Here is a 25,600-nt window from a genome sequence, read left to right on the forward strand (position 1 = left end):
TTTTCTATTAAATTAAAATTATTAGCAAAATATTCATTTATTTTCTAATATACACTGTGTATTATTAAACAAAATTAAAAACTGATTAGGTAATTTTATTAAAAATTTATTATTTTTATAATTATATTTTAATGTAGAATAACTATAAAATTATTTTAATTATTTTTATAAAATGTTGTAAACTTTAAATAACTTAATATTAAGTACTTTCTCGGCTATTGTATACAGCTGCCCCCGCAGACCATAAAAAGAGGGGGGCACAAGCTATAAAAAAGGCAAGCTGTGTAATCCGAGTGGGAGGGATGATAACGTCGAGTGGCGGAGGGGTCGTGTCGATTCGGAAATGGAGGGAATCCACTATTAACTAAACTATTTATTTGGACACTAAAGTATATACGAAACATTTTAATAAGCTAACATGACGACTCTAATATATGGGCTAAATACTTCGGATTAACTAAATCCACAAAATGGCGGAACCACTCATTTAGCTAAACGCTACCTAATCTTTTTTTTTACTGGAGAAAGAGCTTACATAAATTTCATATTTACCACTGAGTTTCTTCTTGTTTCTTCATACGATGGGGGAGACGGGGGAACTCGGGTGGGCTCGTATCTTCTAACAAACGTTCAATGGCTAATAGGACGACGAAAAGCTTAGGCTGATAGTCCCAAGAGTCAAGATGAACGGAGGAAAACCTTTTATAGAAAATATGACCACCAATCGGGCTTGATTCCAATGTGGTCATTTTATAACTTTCAATCTATTAGGAAAACTTCAACATCCTCTGAAACACCGAAAACAAAGGAGAGATGTTGATACTAGATACAAAAGGGGAAAAAAGAACAAAACTGTAAAATAAATCTAACTTTCTACTAAAATTTAAATCTTTCTAGCCTTTAAATTGTTCTCTAGCCCCAGGTTCTCACAATATCAAAATGGCGTTAATAAAATTCGGTGGTACTTGGGTACTTGACCGAACAAACAATCACGACCCTCTAGAACGAATTTTCGGTTAATTCGGATGCAATTTTAAAAAATTGTAGACTTATAGATTCCCACTGTCGTTTGTCCGTTGACTGTCTTTCCTTAATCTCAAGAAGGATTGAGCATTGAACACAAGACCGTGTTATTTATCAAACACCTGGCTTTTTCCACCTTTATTAGTTGATTAAACTAATGATTCAACTAATAAAGGTGGAAAAAAGCCAGGTGTTTGATAAGTAACACGGTCTTGTGTTCAATGCTCAATATACAGTAAAAACACGGTTTCAAGAACATTTAAACTCAAGAAGGGTGTTAGACAGATAAAAGTTGAAACCAGATATGGAAAGAATAGCGATAACAGGCCCCGATTAACTGTATAAGAACGTTATTTCAATTGACATATTTTCCCCTAAAAACAAAGTTAGACAAATGACTGGCATGACTATTATTAACAGGAAAAGTATGATGTACAGGAGCAAGCCACTACTAGTTTGAGGTGGAAAGCATATATTTTAAATTAAATACATTAAATATGTGATAAAAATTGCAGCCAGGCATTGTGACCGCCATAATAAATAATTGTCGTAACAAATATTTTTATTTTAATCTTGCCATCAGTAAAAACATTTTCTGTGATAGAAATGAGTAATTTAAAAACAAAATGAAACATTAGAACTACCTTCGGGATTAAGAAAAGGTTAACCTGACAACAAAGAGGGACACGTGCTCCAAGTGCCCCAATGTACTGTACATGGGCTCCTGGTTATATATGACAAAGGAAAAGTATGGCAAATCGGTCAAAAAATGACCCCCCAATATTTTTACATTTTTGGACTTGAAACCTTGAAACTTCGAAAAAAAAATCGGGATTTTTTTCCCTGTATGTATTGTGTTCACCTTGTTAGAAGCTTAATAACTCCTGCATTTTTGTCGAAAATTTATAAAATTTTGCAAGAAAGTTTGTGTATTAGAGAGATTGATGCAATTAAATTTTGGTGGTTAAAGTTCGACGGGATGGGAGACAGAAGGAGATTTGTCGCATCTCAAGTAGGATGAACTTAATAAAGATTTTACTCATAATTAGCATTTATAATTCTTTTTACTCAAAACGCATATCTACCCTAAAAATTAACTTTTTGCCATTCTATAAATAATAATATAGCAGATTTTTTAATAAAATATCGTAACAAACGGAGCCACTACAATTTAAAAAATGTTTTTGCAGGGAAAGTTACGAAACTCGTTTCTGGAGTTTTTTTTAATTTTTTTCCGAGTAAATACATAGTAATAAGAGTAATTATTACATAATTTTTCATTATTTTTAATCACAGAAGCTAAATTAATTTTAGGAAAATTTTTTTTTTTCAAACTTTTAATATATTTTTATGTTATTACACTGTGTATGTTATGTTATGTTTATTAATCATAATTTTCATCGAAATTAGACCGAAAGATGTTTATATATTGAAGAAGTAGGGAAGGTAATTATTTTAAAACAGTTAAATGATTTCCATTTTACGTGTAATCATTCCCATTAGTAATTTTATGTGTCAATCTGAAGACTTAAAAGTCTTTCTTCAATATCATCTCGATTACTTGGATCCATTGCAGTTTGATAAGCCTCATATCTCTACCAACTGGCTATTAATATAATTATTAAATTAAATACATTTTTCTTGCTCTGTATTTTATTCTTATTTAATTCTCTGGTATATATTTCCAGAATAGGACAAAAACAGTATTTATATAATGTTTACAATTCAACTTACAATCATCTAAATGTAACTTTATCATCTTTCAAAATAAAAAATAACAGCGAATATCTCTGTAAATCTAGTAAATTCTGTCCGATATTTTAGCTAAAAGAAATCAATAAAGCAAAAGAGTAGGACATGATATAGAATATCAAGTATGAAGTAGAATATCAATAAAGCAAAATATATCACTTTATTGATATTTGAAATAAAATTCTAATCACACAGATCTATAATAAATACTCTACTCTAATATTATACAAAATAGTAAACTGTTTATTCACTTGACTGACGACAAATATATGACATTTTATGCGAAATAAAATGATTATTAAATTATCATTCCATTTATTTATTTATAAAAAAAAGTATCCGTTTCTTGTGTTGTCTTTTTATTGGAAATAGAAAATAAATTTTACTGTAGCCCAAAGGTCTAAATTCTTTGTTGAGTATTGGTAAAAACATCTCCGATTTCGATTTTTCTTGTATAGTTAATTAATAACATGATATTCACTCCTTCCTACATCATTTATTTAAAAGATTTTGTAATACAAGTTTGATTGCACGCACTCCATATTTTTGAATTTCAACCAATGACATAGTTGAAAGTAAAAAATATGATAATGACATATGATATTTTTACTTTCCTGGCTTTCGTATATAATAGAAGGAAAGTATGGCGATCGAACAAAAAATAACCCTCCAAGACTTTTACATTTTTGGACTCGGGACCCTGAAACGTCGTGAAATGGAAAAAAATTCGGAGATAATTTCTGTATGTATGGACGTTAGTGTGTGTGTGTGTGCGTGTGGGTGGGGGCGATTTTGTTCACCATGTTTGAAGCTTAATAACTCCTGTACTTTTTATCTAAAATTTCTGAAATTTTGCAGGGAGGTTTATTTATTAGGAGGATTGATGCTATTAGATTTTTGTGGTTAAAGCTAGAGAGATGGAGAGATAATGGAGTCGTATGTATCTCCAGTATGGTCACACTTAATGATAATTTTACTTGTTATTAGCATTTAAAAATTTTTTTTTTAAATAAAACTCATCTCTACCCTCAAAATTAAGCTTTTTGCCATTTTATAATAATTAATAATATGATATTTTATTATTAAAATTTTTATAACAGATGACGCCACACACGCAGTTTTAAATGTTGCCGGGAAAGTTAAGCAACTCGTTGCTGGATAAAGTAGCTGTAATCTGAAATATCGGATCGGTGAGTGTAGGATTACTGGATTTTGTATGTACGGTACGTACGTACTGTAAAGTAAAAAACGCACTTAGTTCACAGGTTAGTGTATCGTATTAATTACGAGTGTGACTGTTTTGGCGAGTGACCGATTATAGACTACTGTAATAATAAAATGAAAACATGTGACGTTTTGCCTCATTGACATCTTTTAGCTGAAATATTCTGTAAAATATTCTAAGACTACTTTGAAAATTAGCTATCAACATTGAAAACAAAAATAATAAACAAGACTTTTAGCGAAAAATTAAGTCAGAAAGAACTTAATCTTGATAAATTCCTCATAAAACATATAACAGCCCTAAACTATTAATATAGCGAAGTTAATACTTGATAAAATTCGAAGTTACGGTAATTATTATTAATTAAATAAAAGAATGTAATTTTAATTTAACTTTGAAATAATCAGTTCTAACTTAATTTAAATCTGATTATCATTGATCATACAACAACTTCTTTAATAAGACGTGCAGTAGACGAAATTTATTATTATCCATGACGAATGCGTTATCTCTATCCTGAGACTTTCTCGAAGAAGGGAAACGTTTTTGTAATCGATTATACAATGCAAGAGCATCCAATCATCTAACTTTTCTACCACAAAACTCGGGCTACAGACGAAAGACTTGTGAAAAGACAGCTGTCTGTCTCTGGAAGATAATACTTCAAGAGAGAAAGTCGTGTTTGGAAAGATGCTGTGATTTCCCAAGATATAACAAACTTCTAGATAATCAGCGACTGTAGATATAGATCACAGTCTCTCGAAGATAAGAGACAAGGACCAAAATGCAGTGTAAGATGTGTTGATACAATTGGAAGTGTCTAGTAAACACTGCATCAAGTAACGCTTATAGCCAGCATTGATTTATTGATAGAAAATTAATTAAGTTAATAATATAAGATGCAAATTATGTGTGACAGAAATTAAGTATCAATAAAATATCAATTTTATTAAAATTAATAAACTTTTGTTATTAGATAATATTAGTTTTAGGCATGAACGATTGGCTGATTTTACTGTATTACTGGCCAGGTTTGCAGGTAAATGTTGTAATTATGGTATTCCGTTTGTATTTTAATCGGTTCTAACATACAATTTTATCGATAAAAATCTGCATAAAGTCAAAATCTTATATTAAAATTTAAACGCCTAAACAGCCTTAATATACCGATAACCCCAAGCCAACCATAAATATTAAAAATGTATATTAAAATTTTATTAAAATTATTTTATTAAATATTTCTTTTTATTATACTGAATGCTTACAATTTATTGAACGAATTAATATATTTGATAAAAAAATATACCTTAACAATTATAGGAAAGCAGTTTCTTTCAGTAAATACAGTAATTTTTAAAGTTTTTCGTTGCAAAGTCAGACATATGAGAAATATAATTAACTTCGACATGGATGCTTTTAATAGCAAGTACAATATCCAATCTGTAATTAATTTCTTGCCAATTTACACATATCTAAAAGCAAAATGCACATATCTAAAGCCACTGCATTCACTATCCAGTGTTTCAACTTTTCAATGTCAGTAATCTTCTTTGCATAATATGTCCTGTCATTGTGGAATCCTCGCGAAAAAATCTAAAAACAAAGACATATATCGGGGGACATTTTTATTCCTCGACCAGGAACTTGTCTAAGAATTTAATAATATAAATGTTTATTTACTGCCAGTATTCATAGAATTTGAAGCTTCAATTGTGTTACATTTTAGTAGATCTTCACCAATGTATATTCATTTGAAGTTGCATGTCATATCTTTGTAATAATTAATTTTAGTTAATTGTATACGAATAACTCGGAGGTCATATTTTAGCAACAGTTGATGTAGGAAATAAATTATGAATTATCATCCGGTTTACCTAAAGCAATATAAAATATCGATTCGATTAATTTATACACAAAATTCTATTGTTTCTATTTGTTTCATTACAAGTTTTAATGATTAATAAAATAATATTTTTATATAAGAAACAGAATTTATTTTAACCTCGACCTTTTTATTTTTATAAAAATATTTTTATTCCAGGAAATAACAAGCTGAATAATTGCGTATATTTTTTAGACTATTTTTTTTTGTAATTCTGTAACCTAATCTTTTTGCATAGGTAAAAACAATTGATTATACCATAAATTCTATGAATTTTTATTAAATTTATTAACTATTCTGTTTGTAAAATGTAAAGTTCATTATTATTTTAGTTCATAATTAATAAGCTATTTTTTCTTTGTTCTTCACAGAACAATTGTTTATTTATGGGAATTATATTTTAATATCTTAAACAATATAAAACAAATACCATTGATCATAATAATATGTTTTTTTGTTTGGTTATGGCAACGCATCACTTGGGCGATTTGCCTAGGGGGATACCTTCCAGCTTGTCTTTTTAAGGAAAACTGGCCTCTATTTAGGCGTTACAGACGTGGAAAAAATCCGGAAAACTCCATGTAGCCAGTCTGTCTGGCCACGCGGAATTTTCCGAGGCGCGAACCCACGACTAAACTCCTTGTGTTTAGGAACGAAGACCGCTTGGCCACTGGTGGGCCTACTAATAATATCAAAATATACATTCAAATGTTTTTAAAAAGTTAATAATCAAGACTTAATTTTTAAGAAATGAAGCTATTGAATACCTTACAAAATTAAACTCTACTAAGTTTAATTAACGTACAAAATGTTTACATTAATTTTAATTAGACTTCATTATTTTAATTAAAAAGTGATTGTTTAATATATATCAATTCGACAATTAAAGTAAATTTAATGAAGAATAATTAACCTTAATATTATGTTATATAATAGTAAACGTTTATATAAATATTTAAATTTCTAATTTAATATTAATTTTAAATTATGAAATTTTAATTCCGAATATTTAAAATTTATGTTGCTCTAAGTGGAAATATTTAATTAACAAAAAACAAATGTTAAAATTGATTTTATGTTTCTTTTATATTTTTATCTTTATAGATTATTATTTTTAAAGAAATTTCATTAATTTATTTAATTTAAAATATATGCTCTCGATTTACTAGTGTCTTGCCCCTGTATTGTACATCATACTTTTCCGGATAACAATAGTAATACCAATCATCTATCTAACTCCATTATGGAGAAAGTTTTTGGAATTGAAATCACGTGACTTCCGTATTAGACCGGAAGTTCGTACATAGTCAATTAGAGCTTCATGCCCCCAATCGTTCCATATCTGGTTTCGATTTTCATCTATCTCACTCTGTTCTCGAGATTAAGGAAGGACAGATAGAAGCCAGTGGAAATTTATATCTCTGCAATTTGAAAATTTCAGCCCAATGACATCAAAAATAAATCCCTAAGATTTAATATATTTAAATTAATAAAATTTTTGAATTACATTTTATGAATATATGTTATGTTTAATGATCGGTGGTCTCTTAATTGAAGTCTTTAAATTAATTAAAATTTTATTGATATAATTACAGCAAATTTACATGATGTAAACTAATAATTTAGAGCCTTATACAGATGAGGAAATTATTGTAAAAATATTGTAAAAAATGATTCAAGCAATTAATAAATCTACTCGATACAGTTAATATATTGAATGTAAATTATTTCCACTGTCATTTTGTCGTGTGTTAATTTCGAGAATGGTATTGCATGCATGAAAGTCGAGAACAAATATGGGAGTGTAAAGGGAAGGAGACTACAATTAACCATATAGAAATTTCCAATATAGACCGAATGTCACGTTGTTTTAATTCAAAGTTCCCCCTTTGACAAAGTTAAATAGATTACCAGCATGCCTCTGCTGTTATCAGGTAAAGTGTGATTTACAGGGGCAGGCCACTACTAATTTGAAGTAGAGAGCATATATTTTAGATAAAATAAATTAAAAATATGATTAAAATTGCAACCAGGAATTGTGACGATGTCATAATAAATAATTGCTCGTATTTAATGATTTATTATTAAATATAAAATAAATCTATATACAAATATAGATTATTAACAAATATTTTAATGTGCTATTTTAACTTCATATCTGTATTGTACTAAACTTTATTATCATCATTTATTATTAAATTTTCGATAATTTTATTTTTGAAAAATATGACAATAAATTTTTATTCAACATTTTTATTTTAAAATATTGAATTAAATATTCTTTTTTTTCTGTTCTAGTTAACTCATTGCCGAGAAGAATTTATTATTATTATTTACCTCTGTATTTATTTGATAGACAAATGTAATCACAGATAAATATACGATACAAATATTCGTTAAATAATTAATGAATTATTTTATTTGTATTATGAATATTTCTAATCTTGTTTGTGTATTATTCAAGACTTAATTTACATAAAATAAAATTTTCGATTCAAAAACATTTTCTTAACAAGATTTTTTCAATATTATTTATTCAGTACCCAAAAATAATTTAATAAAAATTTTATACGACGACATTCAAAATAATGATCTTAAATTCTAATAAAATTTTAAAATTAAAATTAAAAACTCAATTAATTATTTTCTTAAACTATGAAAACAAATTATTCTAAATTTCGAACACACAATACAAAAACGCCTGCAATGATTTGTGTAACTTTCCTGGCAACGACATTTTAAACTGCGTGTTATTCCATTTGTTACGATATTTTATTTCAAACCTTTTTATATATTAATTATTATATAATGGCAGAAAGCTTAATTTTAAAGATAGAGATGAGTTATATATACACATATAAAAGTGTATATGCCAATAACAATTAAAACCCTCATTAAGTCCGTCCCCATTCGAGATACGACCTCCCATTTCTCGACTTTTAACCATCAAAACTGAATAACATCAATCCCCCCAATACACAAATCTCCCTGGATAATTTTAGAAATTTTCTTTAAATCTTTTATGTTATATAAAGGAAAATGGAAACATTCCATCAATATTTTAAAAAATTAATTAAGATTATAATTCTAAAGTGAATTATCGTCGTATTTTTTGATATTAATTTATTCATTATTTCATTGTATACTAGACAATACAAATGAAGTGGGAAAAAACTAGTTAAGCTTTTATATAAGAACCATGTTCACCGAAACCAAAATTGATGCTTATTCTTGCAAACATTCGGAATGGAAAACAATATTTTAATGCTGACGAAAGCAATAAATATAAGGAAAATACATGAAAAACAAAGAATTTTTTCCCAGTATCAAAACAACTCGTACACTGAAACTAATTAATGAAAAATGAGTTGATAAATAAATTATATTGACTCTACTTTCAGTCGAATCTTTTTAAACTAATTAAAAAGCAAGAACAACTCAACGATAACGAAAAACCTGGAATTTATTTGACATTTCATTTACAGAATATTATTATTATAAAAATAAACACTTTTAAGAAGTAAAATCTATTGATTATTCTATATTTTACATAATGAATAAAATACTGATTCGTGATTTTTTGACTTATCGATAGAATGATAGATTGAACCTATGTTATAATAATGTAAGAAGTCTAAACTTAAAGACATTTCAAATATTACTTATACTAACAACTTTTAATGGATAAAACATGCACTATCATTTTCTGTAAATGCTAATACAGCAAATTCTCAACATAATGTCGTTTCGTTGTAATGTCATGTCGCTGAGTATAGATACAACTACTATATATTTGTAATAATTTACGAGATTATCGTTGTTGGATTTTTTTATAAACAGTGGAATTAATTGTATGATGTGGAAAATAAACGCTGCAGGTTGCAAACACGATGAGCAATTATTTATTGAGAATCGTCACAATGCTGGGTTACGATTTTTAATCATATTTTTAATAATTTTCTAATTTAAAATATATGATCTCCACCTCAAATTCGTAGTGACTTGCTCCTGTATATCATACAATAGTGTCCCCGTTAGCAATAGAGTCGTGTATATCATTTATTTAATTCCTTTCAGGGAAAACTTTTTAAATTGAGATAACGTGACCCCCAGTTTGCATCGAAAGTCTTTATATAGTTAATTTGACCCTTTTGCCACTAATCTTTCCACATTTGGTTTCGACTTTTATTTATCTAACACCTTTCCCGAGAATAAGGAAGGACAGACAGACAGCAGACGACAATGGCAATTTATAAGTTTAGAAAATCAAAAGATAATGCCGGCCGATGTAATTGATGCAAAGATTACAGTGCTAAATAAGGAAAATTTGCATATTCCTGTGCAAATCCTGTTAATTACTTTTTTAATACTGGTTGTTACTCATAAATGCATTAGGACCACATTAAGGTGTGACCAGAGGGTCGGCACCTCTTTTGCGCCTTGTCAGGACTGACACCACTGTGTCTTCTAAGATAGATAGAAAACCGCAAATTCAAGATTCGCGCGAGCGGTCACGTGCGCGGACAGTCGGATTCGGGATGGAGGAGGATTGAGAGACGGCTCGGAAGTGAATCACTCGGAAACAGTGTTAACAACTAAATTAACCGATTTAATTTAGAATTTGCAGGAATACATCCTATCCTATCGAATACCGGTCGAGAGAGAGAGAGTTTACAAGAAACCGCGAGTTGATATATATCTACCTTGGATGCACTAGATTGTGCAGACTTCCGGATCGACGATTTGAGTTTCGTTCGGTCGGTAGTTCGTTGGGAACGGAATCCAGGAGCGGTTGACTCTTCCTTTTCTTGGAGTTCGGTTGAAGAAGCGATGGAGAACTGGAGGATCTAATAATTCGAAGAGTTCGACGGTGTTCTCTAAAGAAACACGAGGTATAAAGTTCCGGATAACCTGGACGACGATAAACCTTTTCGGGGCACTTTTGTTGATGCGTTCGCGAACTTTCGACGACCCTTTGTCCTTGAGTCACTCCTTTTTATACTCCAAGTCACGTTGTCTTTTTTCACCAATAGTGAATTTTTTGTTTTAGTTCCCAGTGACACATTCTGAGTTCCCTGGGAAAGGAAACGACTTTAGGAAAGAGAAATGCACTCATCCTCCGGTCATAAAAATAGAAAAAGATTTTTAAACTGAGATATAAATAAATTTCCTTCTCAAGACTAAAAACGAATTTTCCTTCGAACATTTCGTCAAATCCGATCTCTCACAAAGGTATTATTTAAGCTACTTTGATGTACAAAAATTCTAACCTTTTCTCTAGTCAGTTCTTAATACGAACCACTGTGAGACGTTAAGAGTTGCTGTATACTTACCTATAAATTTACATTTATAAATCATTAAATTATATCAAATTATAAAAAGAGAGACCAGGTTCCAACTAAAAGTCCCCCCGCGAGGCATCTCACATCGGTAAATTACCCACGTGTTTATTGCCGTATTCCATATAACAAGCTGTCTTTATTGAAAAAATTACTTTTCCACAATTTATATCACATTATTATTGAATTTTATATATATCGAAAATATTTTTTTTTATATTTTATTTATTTTATCTAAAACAATTATTCTTTAAGTATCGTGAAAGCTGAGTAAACGAAACTAGATTGGTTCTCCAAGCTATATCCAGCTGTAATCAATTCATTCTGTCAATATGTAAATATGTAAGAAGTAAAAACGTTGACAGAATCTAATACTATATAGTAACATAGCATATGAATAAAATTCCCGCTCGAACAGAATATATTAACTAAACAGAAAAACTATTCTTTTAGATACTATATAGTTTTTAATCTTTAAATCTTAAACTATTGTTACTTCAAACACAATTGAGTGTTACAAATTAAAACACTTGGCGGTTTTTCCATCTTTTATTCAGTTGATACGTGCATAATTACACACGTTTCGGGCCCATTATGCCCCTCATCAGCCAACTAAAATAGTAAAGGAATATACATAGCATATATAATTATATACAAAAAAATCTTTAAAGTTGTATCTAAAAAATTTCTCCTTTTTAAAACATATCTGTGCACTCTGCAGACTATAAAAATTAAAGGTTAAATTATATACATATATAGTGATACAACTTTGTGTATTCCTCTTAAGTGGTATTGTATCAGAGAAACTTACTCCTTTACTCCTTTACTATTTTAGTTGGCTGATGAGGGGCATAATGGGCCCGAAAAGTGTGTAATTATGCACGTATCAACTGAATAAAAGATGGAAAAACCGCCAAGTGTCTTAATTTGTAACACTCAATTGTGTTTGAAGCAACAAAGTTCGCAAAGAAGCAACAAACTATTATTAAAGAGAATTTTATTGGGCTTCAATTTGAAAAACTTGTAGACTTATAAATTTCCACTGTAGGACAGATGGCCAGTTTGTCCATCTGTCCTTCCTTAATCTTAAGAACAGACTTAGATAGATTAAATACAAGACCAGATATGGAAATCTTAGGGGCAAAAAAAACCCCGAATAACTATATAGAATCCTCCGATGCAAACCGGAAGTCACGTTGTTTCAATTTAAAAGTTCCCTCTCTAAGGAGTTAGCAACAGAGTCATGCCATCATCTAGCTAACAGGAAAAATATGATGTACAGGGTCAAGACACTACAAATTTGAGGTGGAAATCTTTATATTTTAAATTAAATGAATTTAAAAGATATGATTAAAGATGTAGCCCGTCATTGCGATGATGTCACAATAAATAATTGCTCGTTTTATGTTAAGATTTGTATATTTTTAGTCTCAGGAGACCTTGAAACGTCGAGAAATGCAAAAAATGTTGGATATTTTTTGTATGTATGGTGTTAGTGTGTGTTTGAGTAACACGTTTTTGTTCACCCATTTTAAAGCTTAATTCCTGTGTCTTTTGTCCAAAATTTCTGAAATTTCTCAGGGAGACTTGTGTGTTGGGAATTGATGCTATTAAATTTTGGTGGATAAAGGCCAAGCAGATGAGAAGAAAGATGGGGGGGTCACGTATGATGTCTCGAGTTGGGTTAATGGAGATTTTACTCGTTATTAACATTTACAGTTTTTTAATATAAAACTCGTGTCTACCCTCAAAATTAAGCTTTTTGCCATTTTATAATAATTAATAATCTGCGAGTTTTATTTAAGAAATTTTATAACAGATGCACCAAAAGGCACCGTAGTTTTAAACTTATAAATGGGTGAAAAAATCATTCCCCCTAAAAATAAAAAACACGAAATTTTGCATTTCTCGACGTTTCAAGGTCCCAAGTCCAAAAATGTAGAAATCAACCGGAGTAGGGTCATTTTTTGATCTATCGCCATACTTTCTCTCTGTTATATAACAACAAGGAGAGTAAAAATAAACGATATTTTGAATACAAAAATGTAGCAAACGAGTTATATATTATAATTATTGACGAATGAGTAAAAACTTTATATAAATATAATATAGTTATATATTATATATTTATAATATATAACTAATTAGTATTCTTAATAAACAGTAATGTTCCGAACAATTACTTGTATGAATACTAGGTATTTTAAATTTATAATACAGTATTAAAGTTTTATTTCAGCAATTAAAATATCTTTAATTAAAATGGATGACGGTATTTTACATTAAAAATAAATGGAAGAAACTAAAATGTCTTCCTATCTCTGTCACATCCAATCAGCAGTCATCCTTTATAGAGACGACCTTTTATTAAAATATAAAGGCACTTTTAAACTTCTATGTATTTTTAGTGAAATAATATTTGATCGTATTTTCATTAAGTTTCATAGAAATTCAGTACACTACTTAACAAAATAAATAAATCAATTAATCCTTTATTTACTTATTAATCCTTTCTGTAAGAGTGTAAAATATTTTTCCATAAAGAACAAATGCCTTTACATTTTACAAGTGACTTTATTTATTTACTTTCTTACAGATATTAAAATTATTTGATTATTATCAGGGGCGTCGAGAGACGTCACTGGCCCCAAATTTACACGGACCACAGGTAAATAGATTATTCGAAAATTTAGAGGATATTTTTAAGGATATGTCCTGTCCAAAATGGAACCTTAATAAAACAGACACCTGCCTAAATGGGAAAAGTTATTCGAAACTCAGCGATTTTCAGTGTTAAAAAGAAAAAAAAAAAACATATTCGGTACCGTGCGAGTCCTGTTTACACAGGTTTTTAAAAAAATTCTTGTACAAATTAACAATATTTATTCTTAATGGAAATTTTCGAGTTTCAAGCCTCAATAACCAGGTTCTGAATGGCCTCTCTTAAATAACGATCTTAGAAAATGAATTTGAATTAATTCTAATTTATCTACGATCTTAACAATCCAAACTAAAGGTGAATTAAAACACGTATTTAGGCAATGAGAATGGAATATACGAATGATTAATTTGAAATTATTTATTTTTAATCTAGAAAGTAAATAGATGAGATTTTTATTCACCTGTACAGCTCGTGACAGAATTTCTTTCAAAATGAAAGTTATAGGGATAAGTTACTATCATATATCACTTATAATGTTTATAATGATTTAAAGTGCTTGTCAGATTGAAGTACTTAATCATTTATTGGAGGTAGTGCTGTGCGATTGCCTTAAAACTATCGAAGGTCAATGAATCGATAATTTTTTGCAACCGTCGGCGATGGATCGATTACAATGTCTGGCCATGATCTAGCTAATTAATTTCGGTAATTATTCTTCACGTAGTAAAATTCAGGATAGGTGCCAGTATCAGTATCAGTAGCTAGCAAGTATAGTAGCGTACAGTTTACGATCGGATGGTTAAGACGGTAAAGGAACAAAATACTACTTTAGGAACCGGGATAAAAACTCGGGAAAAGGTTTGATGGGATACGGCACCACGACACATGGTGGCACCGTATCCCATCAAATCTTCCAGAGGGCTTTCTATGGTTAATTAGTCCCTACTTAAGTGTTAGACATGTGACAAAAACCCAGTAAACGCCATGTGATCAGCTAGTTGTGAGTCACGAACCCAGATCAGCTATCAATGTTAAGTGATTTTATTATTCGGCCACTGGTGGGCTCGAATCCTGATAGAAAAGCCTGAAAATTTTTCATTAAAGATCTATCCTGGATATATCGAGACCCTCCCCCGCCATTCAACAGTCCCATTCTGACTTGGCCGAATCCATGAGGGGCATGAAATAAAGGCCCTTTTGGTTTGGTTTTTCTAAAGTGTTTTCGCGAAAACACTTTAGAATAAAGCAGCTCATAGTACAAACGACGTCATCTTGGAATCGATGTCCACAGACAAGGGCAGTCAATGGTTCTACATCGATGATGTGCAAGTGGGCCTAACATATTGTCCGAAAGACAATGCGATTTGGTTTTCTGCTTGGAAAGATCGATTTTTCCTGAAGGGGTCAGTTCAGAGGGAGGCATATTAGGAGATTTGGCAGGAGTCCCAAACAGCGGCAAACCCGAAGATACGCTACCAGACTAGCTCCGAATTGAATAATTGTTAAGCCTGGAGAATCCCTTAGAAAGGAAGGACAACGATCGAAAAAGTGAGTTTTCTGTCCGGACTGTCAAGAGGGTACCAAGACGAATAACAGTATAACAAGAGCTTCGACCGGATTACTAGAAGGAGCGAGAGAAAGGAAAATACAGCGGAAAGCCTCGACTTTGAAAGAAGAGAGGAAAAACTTTATATGGAATCTATACGGATTCATTCGCTAGTGCGATCCTGATAATGTGGAAAATGAAAGACTGACCAATAAACTCGGATCGTAAGGCGCCTTTCTGGCGAACATTCATTCATAAGCAGGATGAGAAAGACATTTGATCAAGACTTCTCCGAACTGGATTTATGAACTTTACTGATGCTTCGAACAGAACTAATCCAAAGTATGAAGTCGTTCGCCTCTTCAAAACAGGAAAAATTTTTGCCTTCTTAGCATTGCTTTTCGAATGCTATTCACTACAATAAAGTTTTCTTTGTTCAGAATTTATTTCCGTGCATTGAGATGAAAAGAAACACGGTAGTGTATAGAAACAAAACTTGAAGAAAATATTGTACATGTTTTAAAAAAATAAACTAATCAAAAGATCAAACATTTCTCAATGCTGTTTTGATATTATTTTTCAAATTACAGATATTATGTTTCGTTATTTTTCAAATTACAGATATTAATTTCGTCTCATTGATCTCCTTTGCGATGTGATTTCCAATTTTTGAGGTAAATAGAAACAAAACGAAATAGCTGTTTATATTCATCCCCTGCAACTTTTTCCAATACCAGTAATTTAAAATATGAAGAAGTCTAAGACCTAGCTCTAAAGTACCCAATAGATTTATTTGTACGTTTCCATGCTGGTCGTGACTTATATCAGGTGGGACACTTCTACGTAGTGATGGAGTGTACAAAAGAAAATAATTCCAGCAGATGAGATTTGCCAATCTGTCAAATTGAAGATGGTGGATATGTGGTGCTTTTCTACAGAATATCACAGACAATGAGATTTTCGGAAACGTGTGAGGAATTTTACTTTACTAGAGTCTCTGCCCCATTATCAACTCTTCACTATACTTCAAAAACATCAGTTTTCCTGATTACTTCAGTGTCCTCAGTACTTTTTAAAAGCTCCTTTACTTTTATTTAATCAGCTTTTCAGATTACCCAAGCGACTTGAGCAGTTTTTTTCTTTTGTAAAATTTTTCTTAATATAAAGATCTAATACCTAATACAATAAGTTATAAGTACCTAATAAACATTTTTGCAAAGTAAATCAGTTTCCTTTTACTCCTCTACTTTTAAAATAGAAATAAACTTGACTTTTAGGTTATTATTTCTTTTCATCCCTACCTATCAGTTGAAAAGAAAAATGAAGTAAAAAGAAAAAAAACGAGGAATTTGATTTATGCGTATTTGACCTATTTAAGTTGTCAAGGAGGATAAAACGAATCTAAATGAGATAGAAATATTACGTATAGAAACGAGATTGAAAAGAGTAAAAGTTGAATTTCCATCTCTTTGGTAAAAGCAAATTGTTGTAAATCAAGGAGTACTCTTTCTAGAATTCAACCATCTAATCGATCTTTTTTAACGTATGACGAAACACTTTTCTTCAATTTGTCAATAAAGAAAGCAGTTTATAACAATTGGAATCTTCACAAACGTCCTCTTTTATAAATCATGAATGATAAAAAAAAATTGCAAGTTTTTGGGACTAATTCAAAGAGATATATTACACAATTCAGTAGCATTTGTCTAGCTTTAAATGTAGAAGTTCCAATATTATAAAGATCCAGATGAAGCATTATTTCGAGTTTGATTTAAAGCCAAGTTAAGTTAATTTATCTTGTTAATTTTAAACGTGCTCTCTAAATATTTATTTACCACAGAACAATTTAACTTTCAGAACATTATCAGTGTTTTTTTGTGCTAAACTCTAATTTCTGTAATTCCGCACATTCAAACATATTATAAAAACTACGCTTTTATGCTTTACCCGTGTTTTTATATATATTTTTATGACAAATATTTAAACTAAATTGCCGAATTATTCAAATCGACAATCAACAAAGTTAATTATCTATTAAAGAGTTTATATACAATATAAATATATTAAAATAAATTATATAAATTATAAACTAGTGCCATTACCACTCAATTATTAAGTTTATTTAAAATAGATTTCAGAATTAGTCATTAAATTATTAATGTTTAATTATCAATACTTTAACACTAATTACTAAATATTTATTTAAAAAAAATACTATTCAATTTTCTTCAAAAGCTAAATTATAAAAGAATTTTAAACATTATCCTTAAAATAAATAAAGCTCTTCTATAAGAATATATATCAAAATGTATAGTGAAAAATACTGCAATGGGCTATGGGAAAATACTGCAATGGGCTATGGGAAAATACTGCAATGGGCAATGGGAAAATACTGCAATAAAGATGACAAAACAAAATAATGGAATTAAGTCACGAAATTCCGGATTATATTTCTCAGTCACGTTACGAAATCGTTCGTGATGTTAGTAAAAGAATTAAGGAAACTAGACTTTGATTGATTGGAATGCAATTTGAAAAAAATGTAGATCTATAAATTTCCAGATATGGAAACCTTAGGGGCAGGAGATCCAGATTAACTATATACGAACCCCCCATGCAAACTGGGAGTCATGTTATTTCAATTTAAAAATTTTCCCCTGAAAGAAGTTAGATAGATGACCGGCACGACTTGATAGCTAACAGGAAAAGTATGATGTACAGGGGCAAGACTACTAATTTAAGATGGAGAGCATATATTTTAAATTAAATAAATTAAAAAATAAATATGATTAAAAATTGCAGCCCGGCATTGTGACCATTTCACAATAAATAATGAGTATCAAAAGCAATTATCCCGAAAAAATAAAAATCCACTTGGACTGATATATTATATAACTGATTATTTGTCAACATAATAACATTTTTATTTTATTTATGTCATTTACTAAATTTTAAGTAATTTATTACTACAATTTTATTTTTAATTGTAAAATAACGAATTATAAAAAATATCTTTAAAATTTGAAGTAGTATAAAGAGAATTTAATTCGATTAAATTGAATTTTAATTTAATATTGTCGAAAAATTAAACTTGGATCATATCTGAAAGAAAGTAAATATTAACTTAAGATATTATTTTATGAATTTTAATGATGCATAATATATATATATATATATTTATGATTAAATTTTCTCACGTCGGTATTTTTAAACGTATTATTAAAAATGATGAATAGAATATTGCATAAGACAAAACTAAGAGAGGAAAGTTCTGTGTATCTACAAGATTAAAATCTAAAAATACTGAATTTATTGACGGAAAAGAACTGAATTTAAAACAGAAACACGGTAAAAATGATCAAAGATACGAAATTAACCTTACTGTGTTAACAAATAATTAAAATATGCAAATAAATTAGTGCAAATAAGTGTAAAACTTTAATACAAACATTTATATACAAACATGTTAAATAGACAGTTAATTTCTTAATAGTTATAAAAATAATATCGATGTTACAGAATCAATAAATATATAAAATGTATTAAGATTATCAGCATAATAACGTTGTAAACAAACACTTGCTCCGCTGTTATTGAAAATAAAAATATTAAATTATAAAGATATTTTAGCAAACTCTTTTCTTTCGTCAATTAAACTTAATCATAACTCGCGACGGCATTCAGGAATCCATACTTAATCACAATGCCGAGATATTTATAACTTAATCTGACCACTCTGGGATATCTGGAATCGAATCCTAAGAAGTTTTTATGGGTAGTCCATCCGGATATGGTGAAAGACAGGTGCCACTTCCATTGTAGGTCTAGACAACCCCCGATTTAAAAAGCCCTCTTAGTGCTTAAAGGGCAGAAAAAGCAAAAAAATGTCCTAAAGCCCAGAATATACTAAAATCATTCGTATTTAATCAACAAAAGCCACTCTAGAATACAGCACATGACCTTTAGTTAAAGTATAGAAAAGAATTTTGATTTTCTTCAGGTTTTATTATTATTATTATTATAAATTAATAAAAATAAAAACAATGATACGAGTGTAATTAAGACAATGAAGCAATTATTAAATTCAGCGTTATGTACGTATGAAGTAAATACAAAATTTAATTTTAAATAAAGTTTTTCTTTATTTTTTTAAAATAAATTTCAAATAAATAAGTGAATAATTAATATAAAAGTATTAGACGTTTGATAATTTTATATATTTTACTTTAAAAAATAATATTAATTCAGAAAGATTTTATGTTCTAAATTTTTAAAATAAATTCTGTTTATATATTTTATTTCTACTTTATTATGTGAACTCCTAGAAAAGGGAGCCAACTCAATAGTAGAGAGCCGCACCACAGGAGTATATCAAATCTGGATGAAATAGAAGAGGGAAAAGAGAGAGATAAGGAAGGAAATGAATAAGGTTCAAAAGGAAGAAAAGGGACAGAAGAGAAGACAACAACTCTTTTCCTGATATGTTGCGAGTAGCGAATTTCGAACATCCCCGCTAGGTATCCCCCAGGTTTAATAGTACAGAAATAAAGTCTATCCTCAAAAGTTAGCCCATCTATCCATACACCAGCATATTGATATAGACAGACTTTGTACTTAATATTAATTAAAAATTTAATTTTAGTGTTATGTTTAGGTTTTGTAATAAATTTTCCTTTCTATTCTTAAATTGGTTTAATTAATTTTGCATTCATCCTTCTCAGAGGATCATTCCTGGACTTTGAAGTGACTCTTATCCTCGCGCCTTACATATCTCAGTCTTTTATAGAGTCTAAATCGGAGGTGTGTCGGATAATACACACCTGGTGGCAGGATTACAACCAGAAACTTTCGGATCTCGATTTTGACAGTCCCCAAGCCCCCACAATATATATATACAGAATAAAAAGATGCATAATTGAGTTCGGTAATCTAACTTAAAGCATTATATCATGTCTTCTATTAATATCACAATATGTATTATAAACTTTTTAAAGGGAAAATGAATGTTTTAAGCAGTATACAGGATGAGTATATTAAACTGCTGATTTATTCAAATCTATTATTCATCAGCTCAAAAATTTCATATATACAGTCTTTAGTAACTTACGGACTACAGTAATATAATGCACGGTATCGAAAAGACATTGTTATAAATGAAAACACAATAATTTTATTATTGTGAAAATGTACACTTTGTGTCGATTACGTAAACTACTTCATTAAATAAATTAAAGCAAACATAAAACACTTATATATAATGTAAACGTAAAATAACGTTATCGGAGATAAAAACGTATGACTCACTATCTGATATTCTAATTATTCTTTTGTTGTAAAATATAATTCGGACTCATTCGTTCGAGTCCTCTATGTAAACAATATTTTACCGTTTGTTCTTTATAGATAAAAATCAATATACTATGATTTTAGTTGCAAGATAGTAATATAGAACGAATGAAAGTGAGCAAGATAAATCAACATTATTACTTTCCCGGCTCTGCTATATATAACAGAAGGAAAGTATGCAATCGGTCAAAAGATTACCCCCAAGAGTTTTACATTTTTGGATTCAGGACACCTTCAAGCGTCGAATAATGAAAAAATAAATAATAATAAAATAAATAAATAAATAAACATTCGGGGATTTTATCTGTTTGTATGGATGTTAGAGAGGGTGTGTGTGCGTGTAGGAGGCGATTTTGTTCACCCTGTTTGAAGCTTAATGACTCTTGTGCTTTTCGTCGAAAATGTCTGAAATTTTTCAGATAGGTTTGTGTATTAGGGGAATTGATGCTATTAAATTTTGGTGGTTAAAGGTCGAGGGGGTGAGGAGATAAAGGGAGTCGTTTTTGATATCTCGAGTAGGGTCGGTTTTAATGACTATTTTACTCGTTATTAGCATTCACAAAGTATTATTTTTTAAATAAAACTTACCTCTACCCACAAAATTAAGCCTTTCACCATTTTATAATATAAATTTTTAAAATAAAATATCGTAAGAGATTCCTGGAAACATTTTGGTGGAGCAAAGTTAAGCAACTCGTTGCTGGATTTTTTTTATACCTTATGAGAAACATAATATAAGATTGACCTATTCAGAAGTATATATACACAGTTTTACTCTTTGTGCCCTGTCGGCTCAAAGAAGTTTTTTTTTTTTATTAAGCCAATTATGGATTAGGTCAAGCTGACAATGGGGTCGCCTTAAAAAGAGGGAAGCCATTATAATTATATTATATATCTATATAAATTGAAAATTTGAATGAGAGAAAATCTTCAAGAAGTTTTCATGGACAGTCTGTCCAGGATACTCCAGATCCCGTCACTTTCATTACGATCCTGGCCGAAATCACGATGGATATAGTAAAAAAAGACTCTTTTACTCTTCACAGGATAAAAAGAGTAAAAGAAAAACTATATTAACAATAATGAAGGCATAAAATTCTTGACATTATCTCATAAATCTCTAAAGAATTAATTAAAAGTATTATTTACATTTTTATCAACACGATACTCAACATCATTTGCATATCTGAATTTACAGTTTAAATGTTTTTTAAAAAAGAAAATGAAATACTTAATTTTTATACAGTTCAAATGTTATATTTGATGAAAACATCAAGTTTAATTCATTTATATGGAAAAAAAAGTGAATTAGAAAGGTATTTCCAGTTTATATTTATGTTGTAAGATGTTAAATTATTCCAATTCGTAAGATGTAGTTTGTAAAAACTTGTTTACTCCAAAAACACACAGTCTTCGTTTTGACTTTGGATATAAAAAATTTAGTTAAAAAGCATTTAATCTGATTTGAAAGATCTAATTAAATCTACAATTATTTTTAAAAATTTAATTCGTAAAGTTTTCATGTTTTAAATCTCTATTTAAGCTGTAACGTAATGCACTACATAATATACACGTAATATTATATAATTCGAGCTATTATGACGTCAAGAAACTTGCCAAAATTTTTTTGGATCGCGTTTTTTCCCCTCCTTGTTCTTCATTTTTGAAGTGATTTAAGAAAAAAGAATGTTTGATTAGCGGAAATTTGAGTTTGTGGTATGGAAGAAGGGGATAAATCCTATGCTTATCTATCCTATGGTAAACTATTTAAGAGATTACCTTCATCCATTCTGCAGTTTGGTATTTGGTGACGATTTCAAACGTTTAAGCTGTTCTTTTTCTGATAGATTAACATATTATCCCTAATTTATTCTGCCATAAAGCAACAACATGAACACGAATATATCGAGTTCGGTAAACTCTTTACATTTTTATTATATTAATGTAAGCATCATGTTTACGTATTACGATGAATAGATGGTGTATGAGGTTTCACAATATGCACTTTAGTGTTTCTTATAAAATGAATATAAGTAGAAGAGCCCCGTATTACGATTCGTTAGATTTGCGATTAAAAACAAAGCAGTAAATGAATTTTTATGTTGCCGGTAACTTACAGAATTAAAAAGAGAAGAACACATGTAACGGACACTAAGATTCCCGTTATCCGTAACAGTTTAAATCAGTTAATTCTTACTTTGAACGTTTAAATATGTCCTTAGAGCAGTGCGTTGAAATTTTCACTGATGGGGCTCTTCAGGGTCAACGAAAGGCCTTTGCAGAGAAAATGAATAATGGTACAGTATTTACCACCGCATGCTGCACAAAAAAGCAATTATTACAAAAACATTCCTTATAAAATTTCATAGTATTTCTAGTAGAATTGCCATAGAATGGTTAATTATATCAAAAGCAAAATCCATGAAGACACAAAGCCGAGCGATGATAGAAAAATATGAATACTTCAGTGTGCAAAAACACTGAAGACTGTAAAGAGGATACGCGCTTTCCTCAGGAATTTAAAAATTAATTGCTTGTTATTTTCGAAAATGAAACAGATTCGTTAGCGCAATAGATATTGTCTTAATGGATGTAAAATTTAATATAAATGCAAATAAGTTATGAAAAAAGAAATATTTTAATACTTTGGATGGAATTGAAAATTTAATAATCGACATAATTGATTTTAATCGATCATGTTATACATTTTGTAAATATGTTAGACAGAAAATTCATTTTTTAAAGTTTTCCTTTAATAATCAAATTTATTACGTGGCATTAAATAAGCTTTCAATTAAAATAAGATAAAGAACTGTCTAGTTTAGATAAAGTATTTCTTCTTTGGTCCCTTCTATTATTTATTTGTAATATTCAAAAACTTTTATATAATATTACTGATACAGTAAAGATAGATCAATAAGCTTTATGGAAAAATAATTAAATATATGTATTTATTATGTGATTTCTGTTCGTTAAGATATTATGTTAAAGTTGTCCGTCCGTCTGTCTTCCAGGAGTTATGTCCATTATTTTAAATGTAAATTTGTTGAGTGTTTTGTATTTATCCTTTAGTAACTTATTTATTTAGGCTCATATTTTAGCTTTTATTTATTTATTGCAGAATTACATTTTAGTTGCCTCTCTTTTTATTATGGTTTTATGTATGCTTGGTTCCTTTTTCCTGTCTGGAAGTTAACATTTTAAATCGCTTTTTTAACATCGGGATATTCGTTTCTTATATATATGAGTTCTTATGTTAAGTTCGCCATTTCACATCTTAATTTACCATTTTAGACTGCATGTTTGATATATGTGAATTCGCATTTTAAGATCCTGTTTGATACACAACTAATTCACTTCATCTAAAAAGTGTAAATATTTGACAATTTCTTATTAAGAATTAAAATTGTAGCATACTTTTAAGAAATTATCTCTATAATAGGATATATATTCATACATTTGTCTGCCTTTCATGTAATGTTTTATTTTCTACTGTTTCCACGCAGCTACTCCTGTCTTTATTACACTCCCAGCCGTTATATATAATAGAGGGAAAGTATGGTGACCGATCAAAAATGGCCCCCGAAAACTTCTACATTTCTGGAGTCGGCGGAATTTGTAACATCGAAAACTACAAAAAATTTCGAGTTTTTTTTCTGTATGTATGTATGTATGTATCGTGGAATCCTGTAAGAATGTATGTGCGTATGGTGCACAGTTTTGTTCACCCACTTTAAAGTTTATTAACTGCTATATCTTTTGTCCAAAATTTCTGAAGTTTTGCAGGGAGGTTTCTAAGTAGGGAAACTGATGCTATTAAATTTTGGTGTATAGTGGTGAAGGAGTGGAAAAACAGAGAAGGTCACCTGTCATGTCTCTAGTGGGGTCGGACTTTACTCGTTATTAGCATTTACAGTTTTTTATGAAACTGATTTCTACCTTCAAAATTAAGCTTTTTGCCAATTTATAATAATTAATAATTACGATAACATTTTTAAAATTCATCGCAATTATGAGATAACTTCCTGATTATTCGTAATTTTTGTAATCTTGCATAATTGCTAATTATTCGTGTTTATCATATCGTGTATAATCATTTGACAAAATTTTTAATGTTTATGACATTGATGCTTTCAACCTGACATTTACTAATCTGTTTTCGTAGATTATTAATATATAAAATTCAATAATAAAATTAATGTTTATTTTTCTGAAAATAAATTAAGTCTAAAACAAATTTAATCGTTATAGCCTATAAAGATTAATTTAATCCTTGAAAAATATAAATATTTAAAATATAAATGATCGATTCGTATTATATAATATATAATACAAATCAATCATTTATATTACGAAATCAATATTAGACTTGTTATAACGATGTAAACTCTTCGAAGCGTAACGACGAAATTACTTTTATAAAATTCTTATAAGATCATTACTAAAGTTTAATTATTATAATTTACGATCGACAAAATTGAATTATAAATTACAATTAAACTATTTACTTAACAATTTCCAAATGAAGTTTATTGTATAATTTTAAGTTAAATCAACTTATCTAAAATTGTAAAATGCTACTTATTCGCAAAATATTTCTATAATTACTACTTTGTGATGTTATGCAAAATTTATGAATATTTACAGTGTATACTTTGATGATATTGATATTAAAAATTATAGAACGTATTTAATATAAAAGTTAACAAAAAAAAGTAGATTTTAAAACAGATTTTAATACAGTTACAAAAATTATAAGCTTAATATCTAATTTAATTTTTACAAAGTGTTAATTTTTATCTTAGTATTTTACTTCTTAATCTTC

This window comes from Centruroides vittatus, unplaced genomic scaffold (genome assembly GCF_030686945.1).
Source record: "Centruroides vittatus isolate TY-2023 unplaced genomic scaffold, ASM3068694v2 scaffold_861, whole genome shotgun sequence".
NCBI classification, from domain to species: Eukaryota; Metazoa; Arthropoda; class Arachnida; order Scorpiones; family Buthidae; genus Centruroides; species Centruroides vittatus.